General features: G+C 39.6%; 1 long non-coding RNA gene across 2 annotated transcripts; it reads right to left on the minus strand.

Annotated features, from left to right (window-relative positions):
* Window positions 1-2854: 2854 nt before the first annotated feature.
* On the minus strand, window positions 2855-14108 carry LOC310964030. Of its 2 annotated transcripts, XR_014593712.1 has the most exons (12): window positions 13971-14108; window positions 13750-13872; window positions 13355-13665; window positions 13173-13237; window positions 12863-13044; window positions 6240-12763; window positions 6057-6121; window positions 5724-5905; window positions 4685-4980; window positions 4130-4191; window positions 3841-3989; window positions 2855-3746 (listed from the first exon to the last, which is right to left on the minus strand). It is a non-coding gene; the product is annotated as an uncharacterized lncRNA (long non-coding RNA). The 2 variants fall into 2 exon arrangements; XR_014593713.1 differs by having other exon boundaries at window positions 13355-13872.
* Between the last annotated feature and the right edge of the window lie 534 nt (window positions 14109-14642).

Genomic DNA, 14642 nt, shown 5'->3' on the forward strand with positions numbered 1-14642 from the left:
AAATGTGTTTTGGATTTGCATGTGCAAAAACTGCTATTAAAAAGGTACCTTAAAACACATCAACTTACATCCAGACAGGACACAATAAATCATTCACATAAAAACACAGTTTACAATAGAAGTTATATTAAAAGAAGCAGCAGGCACTAAATCAAGGTTAGATAAATAGAATATAAAGTGATGCGAGCTAAGGTTTTAAAAGTGGCTGTCCTGATTAATATATTGTATGGCAACAGGTACAAATTATTTTCTGTAGATACTTTCTTTGCAAAAGCCAGGGACTCTAAGATATAAGATATAAGATTTTACCATTTAAGCGTTGGACTGCTTTGCCATGATGATAAGACAGTAGGGTTTGTTTGCAAGCCTGTACTTCCCAGTTTAACTACTTTGGAAACCTTTGGCTTGATTTTGACACTGAGGTGGCCTAACCAGGACACAGTGTAAGTATACACAGTGAGTATACTTTCAATTAAGGATTGGTGTATACTGTTTAAACCGCATTGACTGACCTTTCTGCCCAGGAGGAAGTGTATTTGCTGTTCTTTTTTTGTAAATGCATTCCACACGATCTGTGAAGGTAAAAGATTGGTCCGACACACTTTCCAGGTACTTAAAGGAGTTCACTAGCTCCACCTCCTGGGCGTTAATCGTAATTGAATTAAATATAGGGTTTGACAGGTTGTTCTTGATACCATTTAGACACATTTCTTTTGGTTAGATTAAACAAAAACAAAAAATGACTGTAATAAAACCCCTGTATATGGTCTGTATCAGTGTACACATTTAATGACTGTAACAATTACAAAAATGGCAACCCCGGACAAATTAAGGCTGAGGTGAAAAAAGAAAATACTGAAGGTATAAAATATAAACTATGTGCTCCATCTAAGTTGTGGTTAACTGAATGTGTCCTTAATCTAAAGGCTGACAATATTTTAAACCAACTTATCATTATAACCAGGGCCAAGTTGTCAGATTTGACCCAGTAAATTGAATTAAATAGCACAAAAACATTTCAAATGTTGAAACTGTTTCGACTAATCTTGGGAAAGGGTCATGTTTACCACTCTGCTGCATCACTTCTTCTGTTAACAGCACTCTGCAAATGTTTGGGAGCTGAGGAGACCAATTGCTGTGATATTAAGACATTTTTTCTGAAGAACAGTTGGGGTCCCATTGTTTTTTTGGATGTGTTCCTACTGAGCCCATACACTGAGGTCCACTACAGAATCGTGGGCCCAAAGATTTATTCAGATACTCTGAATCTTTTAATGATATTATGTAGTGTAGATGATTAAACAAATGCTTTGCAATTTTACATTGAGAAACATTATTCTTAAATTGTTGTACTATTTGACAACGCAGTCTTTCACAAAATGGTTTCCTGTTTACAGCAGCTATTGACGCTAACGCAAGCAGGTGGTGCTTTAGGATCTCAGGTGAGCTGTAATGTCACAGATAAATGTCCGTCACTTTATAACTTGATTGAAAAATAAATACAAGATATATTTTCGAGATTGTTAAATGGTATGTTAATGTTGCTGAGCATTGCCATGGTTCGGTTAACTTTTTTTGTTCTTATTTTTTATTGACTAATGACTATTAAACTGCCAATAAAAGTATTATTTCAGGAGGTTGACTGTCTTGATCATACACTAACTTATCTTTGTATTATCTGCAGGAAACATCAACGAGTTTATCAGAACAGCAAACTGTAGGAAACGCAGTTGGAGCCGTACAGCCTCAGGTAAAGTCTAGCATCGGCTCATTTATAACACACTTTACTTTTAATTGAGGTTCATAAAGGGGGTAATGCTACATATTCAGAATATTGATAGGGCCACATGCATCTTTTATTTTCATTATTGCTTAATCTGACTTCCCTGTTCTCATTTGATTCATTTGTTTCAAATCCATGAAATGTCAATAAACTGCAAAATATCCATCACAAGTTTCCAGGGCCCAAAGTGGCATCTTCATAAATGCTTTTTTTTTTGTTTGACCAACAGAGCTCCTAAAGTCCTGGAAGGTGATACTTTATTATAATTTTGTTCTATGCACACATATCCTTTAGGGAACAAGATAAAAAAAACACATTTCTGGGCTTAAGGGGGTAGATAAAAGAAGAAAACAACGAATATACACATTTCGGAGCTGGGACCATATAATTTCTGGGCATTTTTGCTCAAAAAATTTCCTTAAACTATTTACTGCTTATCAGAAATGGGTTAGGATTAATTTAATCATTAGATCAGCTAATCAATTAATTAACTTCAGTGGCTATCATATAATAACCTGACTATTGCCAGATGACTTTCGTTCCGCCTTGCTTCTGTCTTGACTCCGCCTAGCTCCAGTCAACCATCTGGGATCGCTCCATTGCAAAGGGATTTTAGGGTCCGCTAAAAATGGTCAGGCCAATAAGGACCGCCGGGCAGGGTTAAATAGATGTGGCGGCTCGCATTGAGGAAGCAGGCATCAACATCGATGCTGCTATTTCATCCGTGTTGTCCAATCTAGCGAATATTTCTGCTTTAAAAGAAAGCCAGAGAACGGCTCTGAAGGCTTTTGTTGAAGGCTTTTGTTGGTGGAAACGATGTTTTCGATGAGTGGTTGAAGTAGCACGTCAATAAAGATGACGGACGAGTGATTTATCAAATCATGTGCAAGGATTTTTGATAAGGCCCAGCCTCCTGAAATCACTTCCAAGTTGATCAATCCCAGGTGGATGAGGGAAGCAAGGCGGAACGAAATTCATCTGGCGAGAGTCAGGTTAATTATATAATGCTAGTGCAAAATAACATTTTAGGAAATGATGAGACAGGGTTTGATAATTTATTTATTTAATGCCTTTAATGGAAACAATTTTCATCTACATACCTGATTAAATATGCTGTGATTCATCACCCACTAAATACAACGATAGTTTGTCATAGGATAGAAGTGTTATTTGTCATGTTTGTATTCTGATCATTAGGTAGACATCTACAAAAAATCTACAAAAATAAAGGAAAGCTCTCAGAATACACATATAGTACATACCCATACGTAAGTACAGTGACTGAATGTAAATTAATCAACAAAACATTATTCTGACAGTGCAGTGCAGTAATGATTAATCCAACCCCAAGATTGTTTTTCACTTTCAACTTTACTAAGCAGACTATGACTATGTTAAAGTGAACTTCCTCAATGATATTGATAAATGTCAAACCGGTCATTCTATATTTAAGGCTTTAATTTAAAAAGTTGACAATTTGTTTAGATATTTGCTAGTATAGTAGAATTTTAAAAAGATATTAGTTCTGAATATGAATATAATACACATTACTATAAAAACTGTAATTTAAACACATACTTATTTTGAACTTGGGTGAACTCATCAATATAACATAATATGCTATAAAGTAAAAACTTGAAGTTGGCTACATCATGAATGGACTTTGATTCAGTTAAAATCAACCATTCTAGTTTGTGTATCAGGTAACCCTGAGTTTAAATATAATCTGATATAATCTGATAGTTTGTCCCATTACATAGTTTAGCAATTGAAAGCCTCACTCTTCACACTTATTTTATGACAAAAAAGTATTTTTTCATTCCAGTTATAGCCATGCCGTGTAATGGTATTTCACATGGACATCAGCACAGATGCTATTGCTGGTTTGACAGAAGCCATGACAGCAGCACAAGGAAGGATGCACCAGTAAGACTGATCTTGTGGCTCACTCCACTTGAAACTTCTGTAAATGAGGGGGAAGGCAAGTAAGATGTGGCTTGAACAAATATTTCTGTAATTTTTATTTTTTTTGACAAAGTAGCAGTCAATATTCTTACGTGTGCCATCCACAGTAATGGAGGTGGTGTCAATGTTGAATGCAGTGATGGTTGAAGCTGCACCAGCCAAAACATCGCCAATCTGAGAGCCATTAGGAACAGATGTGGACTCAAATGCAAGGTCCATGGTGTTGAAGATTGATCCATTACTGCAAAAGGAATTAAAGACAAAATTATATTTTTATATAATTTAAAAAAAAACGAGTATAATTATTGTAATTATCAATGATTGTCATGGATTTATAGTATAATATATTTAGATTATATCAACATAACAGCAACAAATTACCTGAATGAAATCACGATCAAGGATCTGAATGAAGAGAATGCTTTTTGGTAGAAAGGTTCAAGCTGCAGAAATACAAGTAAGTAAATTGTAAGTACATTAATGTTGTTGTTGTTGTTATTGTTGTTGTCTTACTTCTTTTGTACAATTTAATTACATTGTTTTTTTTTACTATGTTTTTGGTACATTTTTGTCCAATTTCTTTCATGAGTCTGATCCGTCTTTGATAATCGATAATTGGTTCCTTCACTTTCTTGGCGAGTTGTGGTCATATGGTTTCGCCTTATCAATGATATCCTAAATGTTATCGTTTGTAAACACAGTGGAAAACAAGAACTTAGAACTTACCCCTTATGGGTTCTTACAGATTCAGGTTATGGGAAGGATATACGTTACTATAGTGGAAAAGGCCTAATTGAGGCTTATGCCACAATACGTCGCTCTATATCTTGTGATATTTGGATGGAAAAACCTGTATTTTCAAACCAGTTTGTGTAGTCCGTCAAAAACTTCCTCTGAGATGTTACCACATATATAATTTTAAAGAGAGAGACTTACCACTGATTTTATCTTTGCAGCTCGATTTTTAAACGCTGAAGATGATGAATTCAGCAAGTCATTTGTAAATGTCTCTCGAGCTGATCTGAAAGTCAGCCTCCGTTTTATTAGTTGTACGGTAGTTGTGGCAACTGCTGTTATAGAAGCTGTTGTTGCAGCAGCCATAGCAGTTGTAACTTGAGATGCAGTAGGTGATGTTGTTTTTTCAGTTGTAGCTGCTGCAGTTGTGGTCGCAGTGGCTGTAGTACTTGGAATTGGGACTATAGTTTGTGAACTTGATGTTGTATTTGGAGCTTCTGTAAAAAACAATACAAAATCTGCAGTAAACACTCCACTTCCGCATCACACCAATGTGAACCTTCGCCGCCAGTGTTTTAAATGTCCGCGCATGGTCCGTCTTTTTTTATTTTTTTTTATATATATGTCCGAACAGGCGCACATAAAATGACGTCATCGCGATGCGTTGCTTTGTTTACTAATCTTTTCAGAGTTTTTGTGCGTCTTGTCCAACTGTTTTAAAATACTTTAATCCGACCAAATCTGCAGTAAACACTCCTCCTCCGCATCACATCAATGTGAACCTTTCGCCACCATTGTTGTTATTGTTAAATGTCCGCGCATGGTCCGTCTTTTTTTTTTGTGTGTTTGTCCGAACAGGCACACATAAAATGACGTCAGAGCCGCCGTAGGCCTCGTGCTCGTACACGTGCGCACGCTCGTGCTCTTACATGTGCAAACACGCTTTAGAAAAGCCCACCTCTCTCAAACGGGCCGTGGATGGCCAGCTGGCCGCAGCTAGGCGTTTAGCGGCTGCACTCACACTGGTCAAACAAACTAGGCTTTACCTGTAAAACCTGTTTGGGCCAGGTACGGAAGGACAGTGTGAGTGCATCCTGAAAGTCAGTATATTGGCCAGGCCCACTGGCGGGCTGTCACATTGTTAAGGAGTTTAAACACATTAGCACACAATGAGTTCAATTGGTGGCATTTTTATAGATAAAGAGCAAATCAACATACAATAGAACAATTGGTTACTCACGTATTATTGTAATGGAGTTTGGATCAACAGTGAGGTTAAAGGTGTTGTTGGAGTTTATAGCTTGTACTAAGGTTTCTACAACAACATCAGCCTGTGGAACTGGATCTGATGAAGCTGTATTGTTGAACTCAAGTCCCAACTCTGCTTTAGTGTTCTTCATTCGTTTCCTTGTTACAGCAAGACTGCATCAAAAAATACATAACTTAACGACATTATAATTCCAATTATTCTTTTCACATTTGTTTTGTAGTCCACACTTAAACCTTCTAATATTGAAGTCCAAAACCTACAATGTACTTTTGAATGACTAAATGTATTCTGAACAATGCTTACCTAAATCGTATGAGAAAGGTGCGGATGAAAAGAATACCAAATCTTTTCCTGAAGATGGCACTAAACTGTGAAAGGGAAATACCAAAAAATAGTAAACTAAAAGATGCAATCAAATGGAATTGAAGGGAATGGAAAATTCACTTAAAATAGCATGATAATTAGTGAATTAAAACATGTACATACCACTGTTACAATTTGTTTTTCAAGTGTTCTGTATTGTACGCTGTTTGGATTATTGAGTTCTGCCACAAATGGTTCTTCCAAGTTTGCTGAGAGGAACACAACTGATCCACCAGAACTAGTTGTGAATTGAGATGTTACTGGATCAGTAGTTGGAACTACAGAACCAGCTGTAGTTGACCCACCAGTTGCAATTGGTCCATTGTTACCTGTTAATCCACTTGTTGAGGTTGATCCACTAACTGCAGTTGATTCAATGGTACTTGTAGACCCACCATTTGAAGTTGCCCCACCTGTAGTTGGCTCATTGGTACTTGTTGACCCACCAATTGCAGTTAATCCATTGGTACTGGTACTTGTTGACACAGGGACGGAAGTTGAACCACCAGTTGTAGTTGATGCATTGAAACTTGGTGACCCACCAGGTGTCATTGTTATTACAGTTGTTATCGGCTCTCCCAATATTGTTGATCCACCACTTGTTGTTGACCCACTTATTGTGTTTGCCCTATTAGTTGCTGTTGAACCTCCTGTTATGGGAGAACTACCAGTTGCTGTTGGCCCACCAGTTGTTGTAAATCGCTTGGTACTTATTGATTGACTTGTTGAAGTTGACCCACCAATTGCAGTTGACCCATCGGTACTTGTTGACACAGTGGTTGTAGTTGATCCATGCGTATTTGTAGACACAGTGGATGAAGTTGACCCACCAATTGCAATTGACCCATTGATACGTGTTGACACACTGGTTGAAACTGACCCAGCAGGTGTCGTTGATACTTCAGTTGTCATCCGCCTTCCCAACATTGTTGATCCACTAGTTGTTGTTGACCCACTTATTGTCTTTGCCATATAAGTAGTAGTTAAACCTCCTGTTATGGGAGAACTACCTGTTGTTGTTGAACCACCAGTTGTAGTTAATCCATTGGTACTTGTTGACAAAGTGGTTGTAGTTGATCTGTTGGTATTTGTTGACACAGTGGATAAGGTTGACCCACCAATTGCAGTTGACCCATTGGTACTTGTTGACACACTGGTTGAAATTGTACCACCAACTGTGGTTAATGCATGGGTACTTGTTGACCCACCAATTGCAGTTAATCCATTGGCACTCTTACTTGTTGACACAGTGAATGAAGTTGAACCAGCAGTTGTCGTCGATCCATTGAAACTTGGTGACCCACCAGATGTCATTGGCATTATGGTTGTCATCGGCCCTCCCAATATCGTTGATCCACTACTTGTTGTTGACCCACTTATTGTCTTTGCCCTATTACTTGTAGTTGACCCTCCTGTTAAGGGAGAACTACCAGTTTTTGTTGTTGACCCACCAGTTGTAGTGAATTCATTGGTACTTGTTGACCTATTACTTGTAGTTGACCCTCCTATTACGGGAGAACTACCAGTTGACCCACCAGATGTAGTTAATTCATTGGTACTTGTTGACACAGTGGTTGTAGTTGATCCATGTGTATTTGTTGACACAATGGATGAAGTTAAAGCACCAGTTGTAGTTGATCCATTGGTATTTGTTGGCACAGTGGATGTTGTTGACCTACTGATTGTAGTTGATCCGGTGGTACTTGTTGACCTACTGATCGCTGTTGACCCAGAAGTTGGAGTTGATCCATTGGTACTTGTTGACACACTGGTTGAAATTGAACTACTAATTGTAGTTGATACATGGGTACTTGTTGACTCACTGGTTGAAGTTGACACGCCAAATGCAGCTGATCCATTGGCACTGGTACTTGTTGACACAGTAGTTGAAGTTGAGCCACTAATTCTAGTTGATCCTTTGACACTTGGTGATCCACCAGGTGTCATTGTTACTACAGTTGTCTTTGGCCCTCCCAATATTGTTGATCCACTACTTGTTGTTGACCCTCTAATTGTCTTTGCCCTATTAATTGTAGTTGACACTCCTGTTATGGGATAACTAGCAGTTGTTGTGGTTGTTGTTGTTGTTGAGCCACCAGTTGTAGTTAATCCATTGTCCCTTGTTGATCCACTTTTTGAAGTTGACCCATCAATTGCAGTTGACCCATTGGTGTTTGTTGGCACAGTGAATGAAGTTGACCCACTAATTGTAGTTGATTCCATGGTACTTGTTGACCCACTGATTGGTGTTGACCCACCAATTGCAGTTAATCCATTGGTACTGGTACTTGTTGACACAGGGACGGAAGTTGAACCACCAGTTGTAGTTGATGCATCGAAACTTGGTGACCCACCAGGTGTCATTGTTATTACAGTTGTTATTGGCCCTCCCAATATTGTTGATCCACCACTTGTTGTTGACCCACTTATTGTCTTTGCCCTATTAGTTGTCGTTGAACCTCCTGTTATTGGAGTACGACCAGTTGTTGTTGGCCCACCAGTTGTAGTAAATCGCTTGGTACTTATTGATTGACTTGTTGAAGTTGACCCACCAATTGCAGTTGACCCATTGGTGTTTGTTGGCACAGTGAATGAAGTTGACCCACTAATTGTAGTTGATTCCATGGTACTTGTTGACCCACTGATTGGTGTTGACCCACCAATTGCAGTTAATCCATTGGTACTGGTACTTGTTGACACAGGGACGGAAGTTGAACCACCAGTTGTAGTTGATGCATCGAAACTCGGTGACCCACCAGGTGTCATTGTTATTACAGTTGTTATTGGCCCTCCCAATATTGTTGATCCACCACTTGTTGTTGACCCACTTATTGTCTTTGCCCTATTAGTTGTCGTTGAACCTCCTGTTATTGGAGTACGACCAGTTGTTGTTGGCCCACCAGTTGTAGTAAATCGCTTGGTACTTATTGATTGACTTGTTGAAGTTGACCCACCAATTGCAGTTGACCCATCGGTATTTGTTGACACAGTGGTTGTAGTTGATCCATGCATATTTGTAGACACAGTGGATGAAGTTGAACCATCAGTTGTAGTTGATCCATTGGTATTTGTTGGCACAGTGGATGAAGTTGACCCACCACTTGCAATTGACCCATTGATACGTGTTGACACACTGGTTGAAATTGAACCACCAACTGTAGTTAATGCATGGGTACTTGTTGACCCAACAATTGCAGTTAATCCATTGGTACTGGTACTTGTTGACACAGTGAATGAAGTTGAACCACCAGTTGTAGTTGATCTATTGAAACTTGGTGACCCAGCAGGTGCCGTTGATACTTCAGTTGTCATCCGCCCTCCCAACACTGTTGATCCACTAGTTGTTGTTGACCCACTTATTGTCTTTGCCATATTAGTTGTAGTTAAATCTCCTGTTATGGGAGAACTACCTGTTGTTGTTGAACCACCAGTTGTAGTTAATCCATTGGTACTTGTTGACAAAGTGGTTATAGGTGATCCGTTGGTATTTGTTGACACAGTGGATAAGGTTGACCCACCAATTGCAGTTGACCCATTGGTACTTGTTGACACACTGGTTGAAATTGTACCACCAACTGTGGTTAATGCATGGGTACTTGTTGACCCACCAATTGCAGTTAATCCATTGGTACTCGTACTTGTTGACACAGTGACTGAAGTTGAACCACCAGTTATCGTTGATCCATTGAAACTTGGTGACCCACCAGGTGTCATTGGCATTACAGTTGTCATCGGCCCTCCCAATATTGTTGATCCACTACTTGGTGTTGACCCACTTATTGTCTTTGCCCTATTAGTTGTAGTTGACCCTGCTGTTACGGGAGAACTACCAGTTGACCCACCAGATGTAGTTAATTCATTGGTACTTGTTGACACAGTGGTTGTAGTTGATCCATGTGTATTTGTTGACACAATGGATGAAGTTGAACCACCAGTTGTAGTTGATCCATTGGTATTTGTTGGCACAGTGGATGTTGTTGACCTACTGATTGTAGTTGATCCGCTGGTACTTGTTGACCTACTGATCGCTGTTGACCCAGAAGTTGGAGTTGATCCATTGGTACTTGTTGACACACTGGTTGAAGTTGAACCACTAATTCTAGTTGATCCTTTGACACTTGGTGATCCACCAGGTGTCATTGTTACTACAGTTGTCTTTGGCCCTCCCAATATTGTTGATCCACTACTTGTTGTTGACCCTCTAATTGTCTTTGCCCTATTAATTGTAGTTGACACTCCTGTTATGGGATAACTAGCAGTTGTTGTGGTTGTTGTTGTTGTTGAGCCACCAGTTGTTGTTAATCCATTGGCCCTTGTTGATCCACTTGTTGAAGTTGACCTATCAATTGCAGTTGACCCATTGGTGTTTGTTGGCACAGTGAATGAAGTTGACCCACTAATTGTAGTTGATTCCATGGTACTTGTTGACCCACTGATTGGTGTTGACCCACCAATTGCAGTTAATCCATTGGTACTGGTACTTGTTGACACAGGGACGGAAGTTGAACCACCAGTTGTAGTTGATGCATCAAAACTTGGTGACCCACCAGGTGTCATTGTTATTACAGTTGTTATTGGCCCTCCCAATATTGTTGATCCACCACTTGTTGTTGACCCACTTATTGTCTTTGCCCTATTAGTTGTCGTTGAACCTCCTGTTATTGGAGTACGACCAGTTGTTGTTGGTATTGAACCACCAACTGTAGTTAATGTATGGGTACTTGTTGACCCACCAATTGCAGTTAATCCATTGGTACTGGTACTTGTTGACACAGTGAATGAAGTTGAACCACCAGTTGTAGTTGATCTATTGAAACTTGGTGACCCAGCAGGTGCCGTTGATACTTCAGTTGTCATCCGCCCTCCCAACACTGTTGATCCACTAGTTGTTGTTGACCCACTCATTGTCTTTGCCATATTAGTTGTAGTTAAATCTCCTGTTATGGGAGAACTACCTGTTGTTGTTGAACCACCAGTTGTAGTTAATCCATTGGTACTTGTTGACAAAGTGGTTGTAGTTGATCCGTTGGTATTTGTTGACACAGTGGATAAGGTTGACCCACCAATTGCAGTTGACCCATTGGTACTTGTTGACACACTGGTTGAAATTGTACCTCCAACTGTTGTAAATGCATGGGTACTTGTTGACCCACCAATTGCAGTTAATCCATTGGCACTCGTACTTGTTGACACAGTGACTGAAGTTGAACCAGCAGTTGTCGTTGATCCATTGAAACTTGGTGACCCACCAGGTGTCATTGGCATTACGGTTGTCATCGGCCCTCCCAATATTGTTGATCCACTACTTGTTGTTGACCCACTTATTGTCTTTGCCCTCATAGTTGTAGTTGACCCTCCTGTTATGGTAGAACTACCAGTTTTTGTTGTTGACCCACCAGTTGTACTGAATTCATTGGTACTTGTTGATTGACTTGTTGAAGTTGACCCACCAATTGCAGTTGAGCCATTGGTAGTGGTTGACACAGTGATTGTAGTTGATCCATGCGTATTTGTTGGCACAGTGGATGTTGTTGACCCACCGATTGTAGTTGATCCTTTGGTATTTGTTGGCATAGTGGATGAAGTTGACCCTCCTGTTATGGGAGAACTACTAGTTGACCCACCAGATGTAGTTAATTCATTGGTACTTGTTGACACAGTGGTTGTAGTTGATCCATGTGTATTTGTTGACACAGTGGATGTTATTGACCCACCGATTGTAGTTGATCCGGTGGTACTTGTTGACTTACTGATCGCTGTTGACCCAGAAGTTGGAGTTGACCCATTGGTGTTTGTTGGCACAGTGGTTGAAATTGAACCACCAATTGTAGTTGATCCCATGGTACTTGTTGACCCACCGGTTGAAATTGAACCACTAATTGTAGTTGATACATGGGTACTTGTTGACTCACTGGTTGAAGTTGACCCGCCAATTGCAGCTGATCCATTGGCACTGGTACTTGTTGACACAGTAGTTGAAGTTGAACCACTAATTCTAGTTGATCCTTTGACACTTGGTGATCCACCAGGTGTCATTGTTACAACAGTTGTCTTTGGCCCTCTAAATATTGTTGATCCACTACTTGTTGTTGACCCTCTAAATGTCTTTGCCCTATTAATTGTAGTTGACCTTCCTGTTATGGGATAACTAGCAGTTGTTGTGGTTGTTGTTGTTGAGCCACCAGTGGTAGTTAATCCATTGGCCCTTGTTGATCCACTTGTTGAAGTTGACCCATCAATTGCAGTTGACCCATTGGTGTTTGTTGGCACAGGGAAAGAAGTTGACCCACTAATTGTAGTTGATTCCATGGTACTTGTTGAACCACTGATTGATGTTGACCCACCAATTGCAGTTGACCTGTCAGTACTTGTTGACACATTGGTTGAAATTGCACCACCAGTTTTAGTAGTTGCATGGGTACTTGTTAAATCACTGGTTGAAGTTGACCCACCAATTGCAGTTAATCCATTGGTACTGGTACTTGTTGACCCAGTGGTTAACCCTTTGATACTTGGTGACCCACCAGGTGTCATTGTTACTACAGTTGTCATTGGGCCTCGAGATGTGGTTGAACTTCCAAATATAGTTGATTCACTGCTTGTTGTTGACCCAAGAGCTGTTGTTGCCCCATTAATTGTTGGTGACTCTACAGTAAAATAAAAATAAGGTTAAAATATGAATACGTAAACTACCCAGCGTTAATAGTAAGTGAATGGAAATGTAGGTAAATTAATTCTTTACTTACGAATGACTTTGATGGAGTTTGGATCAACATTGAGGTTGAAGGTGTTGTTGGAGATCAAAGTTTGTACTAAGGTTTCTACAACAACATCAGCCTGTGGAACTGGATCTGATGAAGCTGTATTGTTGAACTCGAGTCCCAACTCTGCTTTAATGTTCTCCATTCGTGTCCTTGTTACAGCGCGGCTGCATCAAAAAAGACATAACCACATGATAATTCCAATTATTTTTGCATGATGGTTTTGTAAGGAAACCATGTACTCTTGAATTATGACTAAATGTATTCTGAGCAATGCTTTGGTTTGAAATATTACCTAAATCCTATGATAAAGGTGCGGATGAAAAGAACACCAAATCTTGCCCTGAAGATGACATCACACTGTGAAAGAGATATAAAATTGAGGGAAAAAAATCAGTAAACCGAAGGTGCTTTTAAAAAGGAAGGCAGATTAAAATAGCATCAGAAAACAATTAGTTACATAAAATGTGAACTCACCGCTGTTACAAGTTGTATTTTAAGTGTTCTGTATTGCGCACTGTTGGGATTATTGAGTTCTTCCACAAATGGTTCTTGCAAGTTTGCTGTGAGAAACACAACTGGCGGGAGAGCTTTGGTGACTGCACCTGGTGATCCACCAGAACTAGTAGTTAATTCAGATGTTACTGGATCATTAGTTGTAACTGAAGGAGCGGCTGCAGTTGACCCTCCTCTTATGGGGGAACTACCAGTTGTTGTTGACCCACTAGTTGCAGTTGATCCATTGGTACTGGTTAATCCACTTGTTGGAGTTGACCCACCAATTGCACCTGTTGATCCAATGGTACTTGTGAAACAACTGGTTGAAATGGACCCACCGATTGTAGTTGATCCATTGGTACTTGTTGACCCACCAGGTGTCATTGTGACTACAGCTGTCTCTGGCACTCCAGTCGTTGTTGAATCTCCAACTATTGGTGATCCACTACTTGTTGTTGTCCCACTAAATGTTGTTGCCCCATTAGTTGGTTTTAACTCTACATTAAGATGAAATGAGGTTAAAATATGAAAACATTAACTGTGCATCATTAATACTGAGTGAATGGAAATTTGGGTAGAAAAAGCGTTCACTTACGAATGACGTTGATAGATTCTGGATCAATAGTGATGTTGAAGGTGCTGTTGGAGTTATTCACAGCCCTCTTCAAGGTGTTTTCAACAACAACAGCCTGTGGGATTTGGTCAGGTGATGCCGTGTTGTTGAACTCGAGCCCCACGTCAACTTGAACTTTTTCCACGTTTTGTCTTTCATGGAAAAAGCAAATAGGTTTGTCAAATTATATCATGTACAGAGACCAGGTTTTTACATTTTTTATTAACAATTTAGAGGTGTTATTTTTCCAACTCTTTGAACATCTTTTTTAAATTTACTGTATCCCACAGTGTAGTTAGTATTTACAACCTGATGCAATCTAAGTGAGAAACGATGAAGATCTGCAAAATTACCTAAATCGGATGACAATAGTGCGGATGAAGAGAAGCCCAAAGCTCTCACTGAAGATGAAGTCGCACTGTAAAAAGGAACCAAACATGACAGCAGCTTAAAAAAAAAAAGAGCTAGAAAAGCCAAGTTACTCAAAAGAGCATGAAATGTTATCCATAGCTATAAATATTACCCACCATGGCGACCACTTCTTCTTCAAGAGCTTTGTATTCTGCAGTGCTGCGAACGTTGAGTGCTTCTACAAATGGTATTTCCAAGGTTGCTGTGAGAAGCACAACTGAGTGTGGAGGTGTGATGAAGCCA

Source organism: Echiichthys vipera, assembly GCF_963691815.1.
Source record: "Echiichthys vipera genome assembly, chromosome: 22".
NCBI lineage: Eukaryota > Metazoa > Chordata > Actinopteri > Perciformes > Trachinidae > Echiichthys > Echiichthys vipera.